Source organism: Herpailurus yagouaroundi, unplaced genomic scaffold (assembly GCF_014898765.1).
Source record: "Herpailurus yagouaroundi ecotype Mexico unplaced genomic scaffold, PumYag 183, whole genome shotgun sequence".
In the NCBI taxonomy this organism is placed as follows: domain Eukaryota; kingdom Metazoa; phylum Chordata; class Mammalia; order Carnivora; family Felidae; genus Herpailurus; species Herpailurus yagouaroundi.
In genome coordinates this window covers 5213283-5232869 of record NW_024412414.1, presented here as the reverse complement: position 1 = coordinate 5232869, position 19587 = coordinate 5213283, and the positions used below count along the sequence as shown (strand labels likewise).

The 19587-nt window shown below is 39.9% G+C and overlaps 1 long non-coding RNA gene across 1 annotated transcript in view; it reads left to right on the top strand.

Moving 5' to 3' along the window:
- LOC121041298 (uncharacterized) overlaps positions 1-19587 on the top strand; it is a 39400-nt gene extending 19813 nt beyond the window's left edge. The window contains exons 2-3 of the long non-coding RNA XR_005795655.1: positions 16636-16801; positions 19345-19587. This is a non-coding gene — a long non-coding RNA (uncharacterized LOC121041298). The remainder of the gene's footprint in view (positions 1-16635; positions 16802-19344) is intronic.

Below are 19587 nucleotides of genomic sequence, written 5' to 3'. Positions count from 1 at the left end.
CTTGTATCTGTGTTGATTAAGTCCCTGGCTGTTGTTTCTTCCTGCTATTTCTTTTGGGGTCAATTCCTTTGTTTCGTCATTTTGAAGGAAGAAAAGAAACCGATAAGGTAAAAAAAAATTAAAATTAAAAAATTAAAAACAACACAAAAAAATCAAGTAAAAGGATGCTAGATGCTAGGTGTGCTCTGGCCTTGTTGTTGAAAGGAGCTTGATAGATTAGGGATAAAAGGGAAAGATAAGAAAAGAAAAAAAAGGAAAATGTTTGAAAATTTGAAAACATTAATACAATGAAAAAGAATAAAATGTAATTATGGAAGTAAAAAAATTGAATTTGAAAAAGTTACAAAAAAGTAAAAAATATAGTAGAAAAATTTAAAGAAAAATAATTTTAATAGAAATGGAAAATAAAAATATTTTTTTTGCTTTCTGTGTTCAAGAATAAGAAAAGAAAAAAATTGAATAGATGGACCAGCAAACAGATTGAAGTACAATTGAAATTACATCAGTTTACCCTAGAAGTTGAACTATGAAGCACTTTATAGTCCGTAAACTAAGCAGGCAGAGAGATTTGTGGTGTTCCTGAAAAGCGAGGTTGGCCCAGTTGGGCGGGGCTTAGTGTAACAGCTCCATTCTCCACTAGATTGCACTACTTAGCTCACTGGCATGGATTGTTGTGGCCCTTGTAATTGTGTATGTGTATACATGGGAGGGGTGAAAATGGCATCACCCAGCTACCCAGTTTCTAGTATCAGAACTCTGTGCTCTCCCTGACGTGCAATTGCGCACACGTCTTTGCCTCCGGATTCCGTTTTCTAGGTGTGCAGGATGGTTTACTGTTGATCTGGTCGTATTTCAAGGATGAGAGATGCAAAAAAAAACGTGCATGCTGTTCCGCCATCTTGGCCCCTCCCTGTTCAATTATCTTTAGAGAAATGTCTTCACATTTTTTTCTCACTTTTTTGGGGGGGTTGTTTGTTGTTGAGTTGTAAGAGTTCTTTATATTTTCAGAATATTAACCCCTTATCAGATATATGATTTGCAAATATTTTCTCCCATTCCCTTTACTCTCTTGACAGTGTCTTTTGATACACAAATGTTTCAAATTTTGATGAAGTCCAATTTATCAATTTTTTCTTTTGTTGCCTGTGCTTTTGGTGTCATATCCAAGAAACCATTGCCAAATCTACTGTCATAAAAATTTTCCCTGTGTTTTCTTCTAATAGGTGTATAGTTTTAGCTCTTACATTTATGTCATTGATCCATTTGAGCTAATTTTTTGTTTATAGTATGAGGTAATGATCCAATTTCATTGTTTTGCACATGACTATCCACTTATCCCAGTACCATTTATTGAAATGATTATCCTCTTCCCATTGAATGGTTTTGGCTTCCTTGTTGAAAATCAATTGGCCATATGTGTGAGGGTTTATTACTGGGCTCTCTATTCTATCGGTCTTTATGTCTGTCCTTATGCCAGCAATACATGGAAGCAATGGTTTTAATCATATTAAATCTTAACATGATGGGGATGTCTGGGTGGCTCAGTTAGTTAAGCATCTGACTCTTGATCTCAGCTCAGGGCTTAATCTCAGGGTCTTGAGTTCAAACCCCACCTTGGGCTCTATGCTGGGCATGAAGCCTACTTTAAAAAAAATTAGAGATTTTATTTTTAAGTTATCACTATACCCAACACAGGGCTTGAACTCACAACCCTGAGATCAAGAGTAGCATTCTCTTCTCACTGAGCCAGCCAAATGCCCCCAAACATGTTATTCTAACATAGATTGCTGATGTAAGGCAAGAGATGCCTGTATTTTCTTTCTACACTCTATTGGTCATTGCTACATTTTAAAATATGCACACATGACATCATATCTAAAGTAAATCAAGATCTCTATAATCTTCTAGGCATAAATGTATATTATATATTTTAACTTAGAGTCATATTCTTCCATCTTCATTGTTATCACTGTCCATGCATTTTTATTTATTATTATTTTTATTAAAAAAATTTTTAATGTTTATTTATTTTGAAAGAGAGACAAGTGCAAGCCAGCGAGGGGCAGAGAGAGAGGGAGACACAGGATCCAAAGCAGGCTCATAGTTGTCAGCACAGACCCCGACGTGGGGCTTGAACTCATGAACCATAAGATTATAACTTGAGCTAAAGTCTGACACTCAACCGACTGAGCCACCCAGGCACCCCTATTATTTTTATTAAAATTTTTGAGAAAGAGGTGGGGGGGAGGGACAGAGGGAGAGGGAGAGAGAATCATAAGCAGGCTGTATGCCCAGTGCAGGGTAGGGAGTAGCTGACTGAGGGGCTCGATCCCATGACTGTGAAATCATGACTTGAGCTGAAATCTAGGGTCAGATGCTTAACCAACTGAGCCACTCAGGTAGGTGCCTCACTGTCTGTGTATTTTTAGTTCCATCATCTAGCTAAAGACCCCCAAAGTGTTATTTTTAAAATATTTACTGAGGTATAATTTATATACAATAAAATTCACTCTTTTCAGTTTTAACAAACACATACAGGTTTGCAACTCTGCCACGATTAAAATACAGAACAGTTCTAGTGTGCCTGGGTGTCCCAGTTGATGGAGCATCTGCCTCTTCACCTCAGTTCAGGTCATGATCTCATGATTCATGAGATCAAGCCCAGGGTCAGACTCTGTGCTAACAGCACAGAGCCTGTTTGGGATTCTCTCTCTCTCCCCATCTCTCTGCCCCTCCCCCACTCTATCTCTATCAAAATAAATAACTTAAAAAAATACAGAATGGTTCCATCATCACCCAAAATCTCTTACTGTTCCTTTGATATTGGCTCCTCGCCACACACTAAATCTTGGGCAATCAGTTGTTTATTTTCTATCCCCATTGGTTTTGCCTTTTCAACAATGTCACATAAACAGAATCATACCCTTTTGCATATGACTTCTTTAACATGGCATAATGCAGTTTGCCATTCAAACATGCTGTTGGGTGTATCAGTAATTGGTTCCTTTTAATTGTTGAGTAGTGATCCACTGCAGAGATGAACCATAATTTATTTATTTACCCAGTTGAGGACCATCTGGATTGTTTCCACATTTTGACAATTATAAATAAGGCTATTATAAACATAGGTGTACAGATTTTTCTATGAATGTAAGTTGTCATTTCTCTAGGGTAAAATACCTAGAAGTGATATTGTGGAGTCATATAGTAACTATATATTCAACTTTATAAGAAACTGCCAGTTTTCCAGAGTGTACCATATTGCATTCACACTGGTAAGGTATAAGTGATCCAGTTGCTCCATATCTTCACTAGGACTTGGTATTTTTTGCTTAATTTGAGCCATTTGAGTGGGTATTTCATTATGGTTTTAATTTACATTTCCCTAATAACTATGATGTTGAACATCTTTTCATGTACTTATTTTCTTCATTGGTAAAGTGTTCAAATTTTTTCCTATTTTCTATTGAGCTATTGGCTATCTCATTATAAAACTTTGAGAGTTCCTTGTATATTGTGGATACAAGTCCTTTATTAGATATGTGTTTTGAAAATATTTCCTTCTAATTTGTGGCTCATCTTTTATTCTTTTAACAATATCTTTTGAAGAGCAAAGGTTCTTTTTTTAAATATGTTTTTTAACTTTAAATTTTATTTTATTTCATTTTATTTTTTGAGATAGAGAGCAGGGACCAGGGGCAAAGGGGGAGAGATAGAGAGAGACAGAGAAAATGAATCTCAGTCAGGCTCCATGCTCAGCACAAAGTCCAATGTGAGCCTCAATCCCACGACCCTTGGATCATGACCTGAGCCAATATCAAGAGATGGACACTTAACTGACTGAGCCACCCAGGCGCCCCAAATGGTCTTAATTTTGAAGAAGGCTAATTTATCTTTTTTTTAATTTTATGGATTATATTTTTATATAATATGTAGGAAATTTTTTCCTGATCTAGGTAACAAAAATATTCCTTTGTTTCCTCCCGGAATTTTTACAGTCTTAGCATTTAATGTAAGTCTATAATCCCATTTGAGTTAATTTTTGTTTATGATGAGAGGTTAGGATTGAGGTTCATCTTTTGCATATGGATATTCAATTGTCCTGGCAGTATTTGTTGAAAAGACCATCTTTTCTCCTCTGAATAATCTTTGCACTTTTGTCAGAAATAAATGGAACCACATTGAGATACCTCCTCACACTCACTAGGGTGACTAAAATTAAAAAGACAGATAATAACAAGTGTTGGTAAGAATGTGGAGAAATTAGCTCATGGATTGGAAGAACAAATATTGTTAAAATGTCAGTACTTCCCAAGAAATCTACATATTCAATGCAATCCTTATCAAAATAACACCAGCATTCTTCACAAAGCTAGAACAAACAATCCTAAAATTTGTATGGAACCAGAAAATACCCCAAAGAGCCAAAGCAATCCTGAAAAAGAAAACCAAACCTGGAGGAATCACAATCCCGTGCTTCAAGCTGTATCACAATGCTGTAATCATCAAGACAGTATGGTACTGGCACAAGAACAGACATTCAGATCAATGAAACAGAATAGAGAACCCAGAAATGGACCCACAAATGTATAGCCAACTAATCTTTGACAAAGCAGGAAAGAATATCCAATGGAAAAAAGACAGTCTCTTTAACAAATGGTGCTGGGAGAACTGGACAGCAAGATGCAGAAGATTGAAACTAGACCACTTTCTCACACCATTCACAAAAATAAACTCAAAATGGATAAAGGACTTGAATGTGAGACAGGAAACCATCAAAACCTAGAGGAGAAAGCAGGAAAAGACCTCTCTGACCTCAGCCACAACAATTTCTTACTTGACACATCCCCAAAGGCAAGGGAATTAAAAGCAAAAATGAACTACTGGGACCTTATGAAGATAAAAAGCTTCTGCACAGCAAGGGAAACAACCAACAAAACTAAAAGGCAACCAACAGAATGGGAAAAGATATTTGCAAATGACATATTGGACAAAGGGCTAGTATCCAAAATCTATAAAGAGCTCACCAAACTCCACACCCAAAAAGCAAATAACCCAGTGAAGAAATGGGCAGAAAACATGAATAGACACTTCTCTAAAGAAGACATCCGGAAGGCCAACAGGCACATGAAAAGATGCTCAACGTCGCTCTTCATCAGGGAAATACAGATCAAAACCACACCCAGATATCACCTCACGCCAGTCATAGTGGCCAAAATGAACAAATCAGGAGATTATAGATGCTGGCGAGGATGTGGATAAACGGGAACCCTCTTGCACTGTTGCTGGGAATGCAAATTGGTGCAGCCACTCTGCAAAACAGTGTGGAGGTTCCTCAAAAAATTAAAAATAGACCTACCCTATGACCCAGCAATAGCACTGCTAGGAATTTACCCAAGGGATACAGGAGTACTGATGCATAGGGGCACTTGTACCCCAATGTTTATAGCAGCACTCTCAACAATAGCCAAATTATGGAAAGAGCCTAAATGTCCATCAACTGATGAATGGATAAAAAAAATTGTGGTTTATATACACAATGGAGTACTACGTGGCAATGAGAAAGAATGAAATATGGCCCTTTGTAGCAACGTGGATGGAACTGGAGAGTGTTATGCGAAGTGAAATAAACCATACAGAGAAAAAGACAGATACCATATGGTTTCACTCTTATGTGGATCCTGAGAAACTTAACAGAAACCCATGGGGGAGGGGAAGGAAAAAAAAAAAAAAGAGGTTAGAGTGGAAGAGAGCCAAAGCATAAGAGACTCTTAAAAACTGAGAACAAACTGAGGGTTGATGGTGGGTGGGAGGGAGGGGAGGGTGGGTGATGGATATTGAGGAGGGCACCTTTTGGGATGAGCACTGGGTGTTGTATGGAAACCAATTTGACAATAAACTTCATATATTGAAAAATAAATAAATAAAATGGCTTGTATTGAATCCATAAATCTATTTAGGAAGAATTGACATCTTAATGATATTGAGTCCTCTAATCAGGAAACAAGGCATATCTTACCATTTGCCTCAGTTTTCTTTCGTTTCTTTCATCAGCGGTTTTGTAGTGTTTAGCATACAAATTTTATACTGCTTTTGTTATATTTATATCCATTTCATGCTTCTTTGGGTGTTATTATAAATGGTACTGTTTTTTACACTTCCATTTCTGATTGCTCATTGCTACTATATAGAAATACAATTGATTTTTTTTAAATTTTTTTTAAGTGTTTATTTATTTTTGAGACAGAGAGAGACAGAGCATGAACGGGGGAGGGTCAGAGAGAGAGGGAGACACAGAATCCGAAACAGGCTCCAGGTTCTGAGCGGTCAGCACAGAGCCGGACGCGGGGCTCGAACCCACAAACCGCGAGATCATGACCTGAGCCGAAGTCGGACGCTTAACCGACTGAGCTACCCAGGCGCCCCACAATTGATTTTTTTATGCAACCAGGTATGTAATGACCTCCTGAATGGCTTATTGGTTCTAGTAGCTTTTTCTGTTGTTTTGCTGCGATTTCAACAACCAGTGGGTCAAAGATGAAATCGGAAGGGAGACAAAAAAAAATTTTTTTGAACATGTGAATATGGAAGTATAACATACCAAGACTTATGGGATACAGCAAAAGCATCCTAAGGGGGAGATTGTAGTGATAAATACCTGCATTAAAAATAAAGACGGGACACCTCGGTGGCTCAGTTGGTTAAACGTCCGACTTCGGCTCAGGTCATGATCTCACGGTTTGTGAGTTCGAGCACTGCATCTGCTGTCAGCCCTGAGCCTGCTTCATATCCTCTGTCTTCCTCCCTCTCTGCCCCTCCCCAGCACATGAGCTCACTCTCTCTCTTTCTCAAACATAAGTAAACGTTAAAAAAAAATAAAAAATTAAAATAAAGACAGATCTCAAATAAGCAACCTAACTTTACACCTCAAGGAACTAGGAAAACAAGAACAAAGTAAGCCCAAAGCTGATAGAAGAAAGGGGATAACAAAGATCAGAGCAGAAATAAATGAAGCAGAGAATTAAAAAGCAACAGAAAATATCAACAAAGCTAAAAGTTTTTTTTTTTTAAAGTTAAATGTATTTGAAAAACCTTTAGCTAGACTTACCAAGAAAAAAAGAGAGGACTCAAATAAATAAAACTAGAAATGAAAGAGGAGACATTATAACTAATACCACAGAAATACAAAGGATCATAAGAGATTAAACAATTTAGTGCCAACAAATTGTACAGTCTAAAAAAATGGATAAATTCATAGAAACATACAACCTGCCAAGACTGACTCATGAAGAAATAGAAAGTCTGAAGAGACCAATAATGAGTAAGGATGTTGAACCAGTAATTAAGAATGTCCCAATAAAGAAAAGTCCAGGACCAGATGGCTGCGTGGTTAAATTCTACCAAACATTTAAAGAAGAATTAGTGTCAATCCTTCTTAAATTCATCTAAGAAGCTGAAGAGTAGGGAACGCTACCAAACTTATTTTATGAGACCAGCATTACCCTGATATCAAAGCCAGCTAGGATAATACTTGAAAAGTAAACCATAGGTTAATATCCCTGGTGAATATAGATGCAAAAATCATCCACAAAATATCAGCAAACTGAATTCAACAACACAATTAAAAGGATCATGCACAACCATCACATGGGGTTTATCCGTGGGATGAAAGGATAACTCTACATATGCAAATCAATAAATATGACACACCACATTAATAGAATGAAAGATAAAAATCATACAATCATCTCAATAGATGCAGAAAAAGCATTTGACAAATTCAACATCTGTTCATGATAAAACCTCTCAACAAATTGGGTATAGGAGGAAGATATCTCAACATAATAAAGTCCATATATGACTAACCCACAGCTAACATTATACTCAGTGGTATAAAGGCTGAAAGCTTTCCCTACAAGATCAAGAACAAGACAGTTGTCCCCACTCTCAATACTCCTATTCACCATACTACCGGCAGGCCTAGTCAGAGCAATTAGGCAAGAAAAGTAAGTAAAAGGCATCCAAATCAGGGGCGTCTGGGTGGCTCAGTCAGTTAAGCATCTGACTCCTGATCTCAGCTCAGGTATTGATCTTGGGTCATGAATTCAAGTCTTGCATTGGGCTCCACACTGGGCGTGAAGCCTACTTTAACAACAACAACAACAACAAAAAGCAAAGGGCATCCAAATCAGAAAGAAAGTAGTAAAATTATCTGTTTGCTGATGTCATGATCTTCTATATATAAAAATCCTAAATAAATAAACTTAAAAAAATACCAAAGACTCCAAAAACTGAGGCACCTGTCTGGGTCAGTCTGCAGAGCATGCAACTCTTGGTCTCAAGGCCATGAGTTGGAGACCCACACTCAGGACAGAGTTTACTAAAAACAAACAAACAAACAAACAAAGAGCCTCTAAAACTGTTAGAACTCATAAGCAAATTCAGTAAATTTTCAAGATACAAAATCAACATATGAAATTCAGTCGCATTTCTATACACTAACAATGAACTATCTCAAAAAGTAACATGCAATTCCATTTAACATTAAAAACAATAAAATACTGAAAAAGAAATTTAACCAAGGAAGTGAAAGATATATACACCAGAACTACAAGACATTGATAAAAAAAAAAAAAAAAATAGAAGAAGACACAAATAAATGGAAAGCTATCTCGTGTTCACGGATTGGAAGAGTTAATATTATTAAAATGTTCATGCTACCCAAAGCCATCTGTAGACCTGTTGGTCCAATGTAGATGTAGATGCATCCTTATCAAGTTTCTGGTGAAGATGTGGAAAAGCAGGAACTCTCATTCATTGCTGGTGGGAATGCAAATTGTACTGCCATTTTGGAAGACAGTTTGGCAGACTCACATAAATACTCTAGGGGTACCTGGGTGGCTGAGTCAGTTAAGCATTCGACTCTTGATTTCATCAGGCTCTGTGCTGTCAGCACAGAACCTGTTTGGGATTCTCTACTCTCTCTGCCCCTCCCCACCCTGGCTCATGCTCTCTCTCAAAATAAATAAACACTTAAAAAAATAAATAATCCAGCAATCACACACTTTGGTATTTACCCAAAGGAGTTGAAAACATGTCCACACAAAAACCTGCACATGGATGTTTATAGCAGTTTTATTCATAATTTCCCAAACTTGGAAACAACCAAAAATGTCCTTCAGCAGAGAAATGTATATATAAATTGGTAAGTCCAGACAATGGAGTATTATTCAGTGCTAAAAAAAGAAATGAGCTGCCAAGCCATGAAGAGACATGGAGGAACCCTAAATGGACAGTACTGGGAGTGAAAGAAGCCAATCTGAAAAGACTACATACAGTATGATTCCAACTATATGACATTTGGAAAAGGCAAACTATGGATTCAGGGATTACAGAAATGTTCTACAGAGATATGTTACACTTTGTCCTGCAGGGCCTGTGGGTATCATCAATCCTAGACCAATTTTTTAAATCATTTCTGGGGCGCCTGGGTGGCTCAATCAGTTAAGCATCCAACTTTGGCTCAGGTCATGATCTCAGGGCTTGTGAGTTTGAGCCCCGCATCGGGCTCTGTACTGACCATTCAGAGCCTGGAGCCTCTTCAGATTCTGTGTCTTTCTTTCTCTCTCTCTGCCCCTCCCCTGCTCACACTCTGTCTCTCTCTGTCTCTCAAAAGTAAATAAACATTTAAAAAAATTAAATCAATCAATCAATCGATCTATCAATCATTTCTTTGCTTGGGATGCTAATTCCAAGGAGGCGGAATGGAATTCTGACCCTCTTCTCATCTTTACATGTATATCAAAGATTAAGTATTCTTAGGTTAACTTTGTGACTCAACGATGACATCAAGGACCCAAAAATTTCCATCTTTCCACTCTGCTGTCCATCTATAATATTCTTCACCATGGTCGTAAAATGGCTGAAGCAGACATAGCACTGCCTAGAGAAGAGGAAAGGGGAGCTTCTTTCCATGCATCCCTTGCTATAAGGGAAGAGGACTTTTCTCAGAGTCCCTTTGCAGTCTTTCCCCCAGGTCCCATTGGCCAGGAATGGGTAACCTGCCTATATCCTATCCATGAGAGAGACAGGAAGAGTGAATCTGAGCATTTTCCAGTCTCTGTACTGGGAGGTGAGCTCAGTTGTGATGAAAGAACAAGTAAGAGGAGGAAATGGCTTTTTGGTAGGCCACACATCCAAAAATTTCTGTGAGTGTGAACTTGGAGAAAAGATATTTTGTTACTAATTCAATTCACCATATTGGTTGAATTCAGTATTACTTTTTCTTTTTTTTTTTAATATTTATTTTTGAGAGAGAGAGAGAGTGCACACAGGGGATGGGCAGAAAGAGAGGGGGACAGAGGACTGAAGAGGCTCCCTGCTGACAGCAGACAGCCCAGGGCTCAACCTCACAAACCATGGGATCATGACCTGAGCGGAAGTCAGCCATTTAACCAACTGAGCCACCCAGGTACCCCAAATTCAGTATTACTTTTATAAAGAGAAAGAAATAGGGCTAATTAAAAAAAAATCTTTCCCAGGAATCCAAACCATTTTAACTAACCTCCTGGCAATAACCTCTAGCAAGAAACCAAATCTATTTAGAAAGCCCAACTTATTTGTGCAATAAGGAAAAAGCAAAATGTTGAGGCTTTTAAAACATTTTTACCTTTAATCCCTTCTATGACCCAATGAGATAAATGCCAGTACCCTCATTTTACAGATAAGGAAACTGAAACCTAGAGAATGGAGTTGACTCACTCAAAGTCACACAGCCTGGAAACCCAGCCGAGCAGGTCTGCCTGGCTCTAAAGTCCATCCGTACACTCTTCTTTGGGCCATTCTTCCTCTTGCCTCCCCATCCCAGTTATTTGTTAAGGATCAGATCTGAAGATCAGGAAAGCAATTTCCTTGACTTCAACTGGGCCTAAGACATTCATCTGGAAGTCAGAAACAATCAGAGTCGGGCATGCTATTAAGTAATCCACCAGACAGGTCCTTGATTAGCAACAGAAGTGAAATTCTGCCAGACTATCTCTGGGGATACCACTTAGTAATACTAATTTGAGGGTAAAAATTAATCTGGCTGGAGAGTTAATTCCCTCCTTGATTCGAGCAGCTGTCCTAAGAGAGATGTCCACTGAGGTACTCAGCTTCCTGGTCCAGATTTTCTGCAGATGAGATTCCAGAAGAGCCAAACTTTCCCACAGCACCTAAACTGCTCTTCACTGGCACTCCAGTCACTGATGTACTGCTTACCCTCTGCCTTCCCTGCAAGGTTGCGAACAGCAAAGCTCAAGGATCTCCCCCAACTTGCCCACCACTAACTTCCAGGCCCTGCACAATTCCTGGTACACAGTTGCACTCTGTACAAGCTTATGCAATTAGTTGATTAAAAAATCATGGAAAACATGAGCATTCAGTTATCTCCAAATTAAGTTGAACTGTTTGTACTCAGGGTTTGCAAAACTCCTAATGGTAAGGTTAGAGCCTTTGAGGGAACCTTCCTCTGTGGTACCTGCTAGTCTTTGAGGATTTTCTGGGAGCAGTCACTGTTGCTCCCTGTCTTTCCTATGCCCCAGATCTGAAGTTGTGGCCCAGGCACTGTTCCCTTGTCCTAGACTTCAGGCTTCCTTCCTCGTAGCCCTCTCCCAGGTGACCACAAAAGCCTCCTAGATAGCAGTATTTCCTTAAAACCAGGAAAGAGGGACCCTTGCTCTTGGTCCATGTTTTATGGATATGATATATGGAGCATATATATCACAAACATACATTAAACTTGGGTAAAGAACACACAGACCCTTCTGTTATTGACGAGCTGGTGCTTAGTCCTAGAACTGTTCAGCCTATAATCCTACACATCCACTCTCATGACTCAGGGCAAGTTCGTCCATAACTCTAAAGAAAAAAAATACCACATTCAGATGGTTTTCAGTAGCTTGTGCCACTGCTTACATTCAAGACAGACAGTTTCCGATCGTAGGGAGGATTTGAGTGGTGGAATCATTTGGATAAGAGAGAAGACAAATCAATTAGTTTGTCAAATTCTTCCCCTTGTCTGAGCATGAATGTAATAGATTCTCGCATGGCAAAACACTGTACCGCACAGTCGACCATAACTTGCTGCTTTCTGTGTTCTTTTCTCTGGTTCCGAAAGTGCTCAGAAATTACTTCTATATTCACAAGAGTTGCACATGGTATCTGAGAAACATTTTGCAGTACTGACAATTTTATTACTCTTAATTTTACATGCATGTTTGTCTAGATGTAACGTGAACGACATGTGATACCGATTCTCCACACAGGCAATGAGACGGACCCTGGTATTGCAACCAGGGTCGCAAATTACGTTACTTTAACAAATTTTCAAACAGTAATTTCAGATTTCTTTAAATGATTTTGATTAAAGTTTTTTTTAATGCTTATTTATTTTGAGAGAGAGAGAGAGAGATAGCAGGGTGGGGCAGAGAGAGAGGGAGACAGAGAATTCCAAGCAGGCTCCGCGCTGACAGCACAGAGCCCAAAGCGGGACTCGAACTCAAGAAAGCGTGAGATCATGACATGATCGGAGCCGAAATCGAGACGTGGATGCTTAAACAACTGAACCACCCAGGTGCCCCTTGATTTTAAAATTTAGCTTTCACTTAGTATAATTATATTTTGCCTTAAAACTTTAACAATTTTGCATATTTTAGGAGAAAAAGAACTTTTGAGAAAGCATACATGAAAAATTAAAATTTTTAATTATAATATTTTACATTTGCCTAAATTATATTTTGGATGAAAATAACTCAAATTTCATGTATTTTGAATAAATCTTTAACCCTATAATTGGGCTCCTGTCAATAGGACACATTACATGAAAAACCTGACAGAATTATTAGTGATATTTCTGAATGGACAGAAAGAAAAAAAATTACTAGAATCGATACAAAATTATCTATCTTTTTTATTTAAAAAGTTTTTTAATGTTTATTTATTTTTGAGAGAGAGAAAGACAGAGCACAAGCAGGGAAGGGGCAGAGAAAGAGGGAGACACAGAATCCAAAGCAGGCTCCAAGTTCTGAGCTGTCAGCACAGAGCACAACATGGGGCTTGAACTCATGAACTCTGAGCTCACAACCTGAGCCAAAGTCAGACGTTTAACCGACTGAGCCACCCAGGTGCCCCCCAGAATTACTTATAAATTATGTATCATCTTATTATTCTATGAACAAAACACTTATACAATTCACAATAATTAAATCCAGCCATCTTCAATATTGTGCTTTCAGTCATATAAATTGGCTTTATACACATTTTTCAATTTTGACATTACGAAGGTATAGTGTCAAGGTAGGAGGAGAGAACATGTTTTATTAAACAGTTTCCCTACCTGATATAACTGTTAAGTATTTATACACATGGTACAGGGTCCTCCATTGGTACTCTTGTCCCAGGTTCTGCACATGTTCTGGGTAAAGCTTCTAGCGGGTTTTTCTGCTTTCACCCTCACTCCAAATCCATTCTCCACATGGAAGCCAGACCATAATTGTTCCAAACAGGTAGAGTCCATGTCACCCCCCGAACCACCCCTCCCCCCCTCACTGGAACCTCTCCAGCAGCTCCTCCTTGTCCTTTAAATAAATTCTGAATTCCCAGCTTAAGCCTCCAAGCCCACCCTTTCATGAGCTGACCGTTCCCATCTCTCCTACCACTGATCAGCCCTTCTCACCCTCAGCCTTGCCTCTCCAGCTCCCAAAAGCATCCCTTCTCCTTCTCAAACACGGTAAGTTCACTCCTGCCTCAGGATCTTTTCTCTGGCTGTTTCTCCACCCAGAAGGATCTTCACAGATCTTCATGCAGCCCATTCTTTCTCATTATTTAGGTCTCAGTTCAAAAGTTGCCTCCTTCCTGGGGGGTCTGGCTGGCTCAGTGGTACAGGGTGCAGACTCTTGATCTCAGAGTCCTCAGAGTTAAGCCCCATGTTGGGCGTGGAGCCTACAATAAACAAACAAGCAAACAAACAATAAAGTAAAATAAAGTAAAATAAAATAAAATAAAATAATAAAAAGTTGCCCCCTTAGAAAGGCTTTGATTTTTTTTCTTCCCACGTGTACTGAGCAATTACTGTGTGCCTGGCACTGTACCAGGTGCTCTATAGGTAAGCCATTCAAATCTTCCAACAACGTTATGAGGCAGGTGCTTTATTAGCTCAGAGAGATCAAGTGACTTGCTCAAGGTCACACAGCTGAGAATTGGTGGTGCTGGGATTTGAACCCAGGCTCCTGAGCCCCATTCTTTTTTTTTTTAATTTTTTAAAAACATTTTATTTTATTTTTGAGAGAGACAGAGTGTGAGTCGGGGAGGGGCAGAGAGAGAGGGAGGCACAGAATCAGAAGCAGGCTCCAGACTCTGAGCTGTCAGCACGGAGCCCAACGCAGGGCTTGAACCCACAAACCGTGAGATCATGACCTGAACTGAAGTTGGTCGCTCAACCGACTGAGCCACCCAGGCGCCCCAAAATCTTTACTTATTTAAGTCATCTCTACAACCAATATAGGGCTCAAGCTCACGATCCTGAGATCAAGAGTTGCACACTCCTCTGATTGAGCCCCCAGGTGCCCCTAAACAGATCATCTTTTACAAACCTCTCCCAAATAAAATTCTAAATGAAGTTGTTATAGTTGTTGTTGTTGTTGTTTACCTTGAACTAACTTTGAGAATTTCAGAGGGTCTCTGGAACATCTCAAAAAAGATCTGTTCTCTCTCCCTATAAAAAGGGAAATGTTAATAATGCTTATTTGGTTTATTAAATTGTGTTTATTAATAATGCTTATTTGATTTATTAAATAACAAAGTAAGCATGCCAAATAGGAAGTGATGTTTAATCTTCTTAGTTTATATTTGTATGGTTATGTTATTAACATAAGTGTTCCAGAACTTGTATAAAAGTCCTAAAAATCTGATAGGCCCTGGTTTAATGTTACCAGTTATAATTTCAAGTTTCATCTTAAAATGTTTTGTGTCATAGAAACTGATGTGGTTTTGGAGTGCTGGTGGGGGTCTGGATCTGACGGCCAAAAAAGAATTTTTGAGATGTCTTTGGTGCAAAAAAATGATTTTATTAAAGCAGGGGGACAGGACCCATGGACAGAAAGAACTGCACTGGGGTTGTGAGGAGTGACTGATTATATACTATGGATTTGGGGGAGGTCAAGGCAAAAGGGAAGTTTTTGAAAGGACTTCCATATGCAAGAGCTTTAGGAGCTAAAGAGGGCTCCTAAGATACTGGAGGCCTAGCTATTGTCAAGCTAAGGTTGTTTTTCCCTCTAGCAAAGCATTAAGACAGTAGGGAGTTCCTGGAGAAGTGTTTCACTCAGCCTGCCTCAAGTATTTTCCAATGGGCTGCAGGTTATAAAGAAATTTAATTTTATTTACATTTTCTTCTTGCCTTTGGTTCCTACATCACTATGGAGGGAAGGATGATGTTAGGCTGATGTTAGGAGGCTGAGTCTATGGGTTTCTGGAGGTTAGGCTATTGATAAGATTGCCTTTGTCTCGTAATTTACTAAGACATATGTAAACTGATGGAGACTCAGGTCCTGCATGACTGATCTCTATGAGTTAACTGTTTGTTTTTCCGTTTCCTTTGTTCTTGGGCAGACAGGAATGCCTGAGGATCATCACACGAATCCCATAGCAGGGAACAGTTACTAGCTTGTGCTTTGCCCTCAGCTTGCCTTTGGCTCCCTCACTAGAAATAACCAAATTTCCTTGTTGATTCCATCATAATAAAGAATGATCAGGGGCGCCTGGGTGGCTCAGTCGGCTAAGCGTCTGACTTCAGCTCAGGTCATGATCTCACAGTTCATGAGTTTAAGCCCCATGTCAGGCTCTGTGCTGAAAGCTCAGAGCCTGGATCCTTCTTTGGATTCTGTGTCTCCCTTCTCTGCCCCTCCCCTGCTCACACTCTGTCTCTCTCAAAAATGAATAAACTTAAAAAAAGAATCTTCAGATCTTTAAGCATGGATATTTTTAAGTCTTTTGTCATTTGCACTCTAATGCTTTTGCAGAAGTGAGATTCATGGAAAGGACCCCACCAAGTATTCTTGACCATTGACATCACTGCCAAATTATTGTTAGAAATAAGTGCATCGACCCAATCAAAGGAGGGATGCAAAGACTCGGAGCACAGTGAAGTGAGGTTTTAATCAATGTTCTTGCAAGAGCGGTGTCTGGTGGATAGGCACACTCGGGGAAGTTACAGCAGACAATTTATTTCCTAGTATGCAAGTCCCTCCTCTGGTTCATTATTGGCTGATACTACAGAGGTTTACAGCTTACCCAGATGTCACCTATGCCCATGTAAGGCAAAAAGCTGTATGATTGGAATAAATGTATATTCCCTGAGGTGATGCAGAGACTCCTCCCTTTGTTCTTTCGCAGATGCCCATTGCAAAGCCAACAAAAATAAGCCCATGAAACAGAGAGGGGGAAAAGGACCAGGAGGTGAAGTGTCTAAGGGCTTGGGACTTCATTGTGGTGGGTGGGGTTTATACATATTTCCAATAGGTTGTAAACCTACTAGTAACTAGACAGCACAGCTTTTATTTGGTATTTCTGAAAGCTAATCATCTCTCTTACTTCTCACAGGTATCAAAAGTTGGGTGCATATTTCACAACTGAAGAAGGCCACATCTGACATTTGGTCCTGTGTGAATGCTAAAGACCTCAAAATCAAATTGACTAGGAGGAGAAGTAGCTGAAATCAAGGTAGGCTGCTTTCTCCCAAGAAGTTAGATTGATGAGGGAGCATAAGGTAAGCTGACCTCCTTCCCCCACCCCAGGGGGGGATAGTGTGGCATTTCTCAGGCACTCCTGGCTGCCCTAAAGCTAAGAGAAGGGGGGGGGGGCGCCTGGGTGGCGCAGTCGGTTAAGCGTCCGACTTCAGCCAGGTCACGATCTCGCGGTCCGTGAGTTCGAGCCCCACATCAGGCTCTGGGCTGATGGCTCGGAGCCTGGAGCCTGTTTCCGATTCTGTGTCTCCCTCTCTCTCTGCCCCTCCCCCGCTCATGCTCTGTCTCTCTCTGTCCCAAAAATAAATAAAAAACGTTGAAAAAAAAAATGCTAAGAGAAGGAGAAGACAAATGATTAACTGATAAGAGATCACAGTCAAACAGGACCTGACCCTCCATCAGTCTTAGTATATTATGAGAAAAAGGCAATCTTACCAATAGCCTAACCTCCAGAAACCCATAGACTCAGTTTCCTGGAGCCCCAACATTACCCTCCCCTTCATAGTGATGTGAGGAACAAAGGCAAGAAGGAAATGGTAGGTGAAATTAAATTACTTTATAACCTGTAGCCCATTGACAAGTACTTGAGACAGGCAGAGAATAATAACATTTTTCTAGGAACTCCAAGTCCATAGTATATATAATCAGTCACTTCTCACAACCCCAGTGCGGCTCTTTCTACCCATGGGTCCTGACCCCACGCTTTAATAATATCACCTTTTTGCACCAAAGACATCTCAAGAATTCTTTCTTGGCCGTCAGCTCTGGCCCCCCACCACTCCAAAACTGCATCAGGATCTAAGACATTTCTTTCCATTCCTCCTTCCCTTTCTGACCATTCTTTTCCTAATTCTTACAGTATAAAGGTCTTTATTATGGTGTCTGTCTTGGATCAGATGGCTCCCCCAAATGTAGGGCAACAATCAGGTGGAAGTTGGTTGTACTGGTCATGAAAGGATTAACTCAAGGCAAAACAAAGGAGATAAAAGTTTATTGAATACACCACAAGGAAGCATCAGGTAGGACAGCAGAGGAGAGACTGTCTACAATGAGACAGTGGGTGGGGATTGTTTTTAAAGGAGGAAGGTGACGAGGTCTGGTGATCTATGGAATTTTCCCATTTTTGTTTAACTGTGTCTGGTAGTAAGTAGCCCATTGCGTAGTTAGGGTCTATGGATCTTTTGAAGTGGGTCCTCTGATGGGCCAGTCTGTACTCAGCCAGGGGGTCACCGTGGGCCATTTCTACATTCCATTTTTCAAGTCTGTTTGCCTAAAAGCAGCCTCTACATTTTGATTCTTTTCTTCACCTTTTACCTTCTCCTTGGCCTGTAAAGACAATGCCACTGTGCACATATCTCAGGCCATTATAAAGGAAGGTAAATCAATTGTTGGATTTGCTATGCTGCTGGTAATCCTATATAGTTCTTTCTGCTTGTGACAAACTTCTTCCTGATTTCCAACGCCTCAGTTTCTCCGGAACAATGTTGCTAGATAAACACCTCTGGGGAAGTGGAGACATGTGAAATACACAAAATACGTAAACAAGTCAACTGGCTTAAAGAAGTATTGGGGCGCCTGGGTGGCGCAGTCGGATAAGCTTCTGACTTCAGCCAGGTCATGATCTCGCGGTCTGTGAGTTCGAGCCCCGCGTCAGGCTCTGGGCTGATGGCTCGGAGCCTGGAGCCTGTTTCCGATTCTGTGTCTCCCTCTCTCTCTGCCCCTCCCCCATTCATGCTCTGTCTCTCTCTGTCCCAAAAATAAATAAACGTTGAAAAAAAAATTAAAAAAAAAAAGAAGTATCTTCAGGGGTGCCTGGGTGGCTCAGTCAGTTAAGTGTCCGACTCTTCATCTTGGCTCAGGTCATGATCTTGCAGTTTGTGAGTTCGGGCCCTGCATTGGGTCTTACATTGGGTTCTATGCTGATGGTGTGGAGCCTGCTTGGGATTCTCTCTCTCCCTCTTCTCTGCCCCTACCCTTGTCTCTCTTAAAATAAATAAATAAATTTAAAAATTAAAAAAAAAAGAAGAAGTATCCTCAATATTCTAGCTGCTTTGGATCATGAATATTGTTTGGCTGGTAATAATTACTATTGTCTCCCTACACACTACATTCTCTCAAAGTTTTAAATGCATGTGTGCAGCCATTGGTCATCCACCAAATGATCTCTCTCCAACTGGAATGACAACAGAGAACAGAAGGATGAAACCAGTTCCAAGAATACAATCCTGACATCATCTCTTGTGTATATTATACTGAGACCTGTAGAGACCATGGTAACTAAGAGTCACACTAATACTGATTTTTTTTTTTTAAATCAAACCATTCAAAGGAATGATCAAAAAAGCGGAAGGGGGAATCAATTTTTAGGCCCAAGGTACAGTCATTCCTGCCTGGGGTACCAGGTTAACAAACTGAAACTCAGATAACTTTCATGTCCCTGTAAATACTCTGCTTGACCAGAAACACATTAGATTTAGCCAATCCCCAAATGCCAACCCTGAAAGAGGACTTCAACTCTCTCCATTTTGACTTCAAACTTTCTAATTGATTAAATTCTTCTTTCCAGCTTATTACACAACTCAAGCAAAAGACCCTGCAGACAAAGTATCCACTTATGGGAACCAAAACTACCTCCTGAAGCAATAAGGAGTGCCCTGAGCCAGCCAGATCCCACCCATGACAATGCTTGACCACACCTTTACTGCCTTAGGTACCCACCGAACTTTGTCCCACATTTTCCTTATATAAACCTGGAAATACTTTCAGCACTTCGAGAGTCTTTGAGATCTTTGAGATGCTAGTCCGCCGT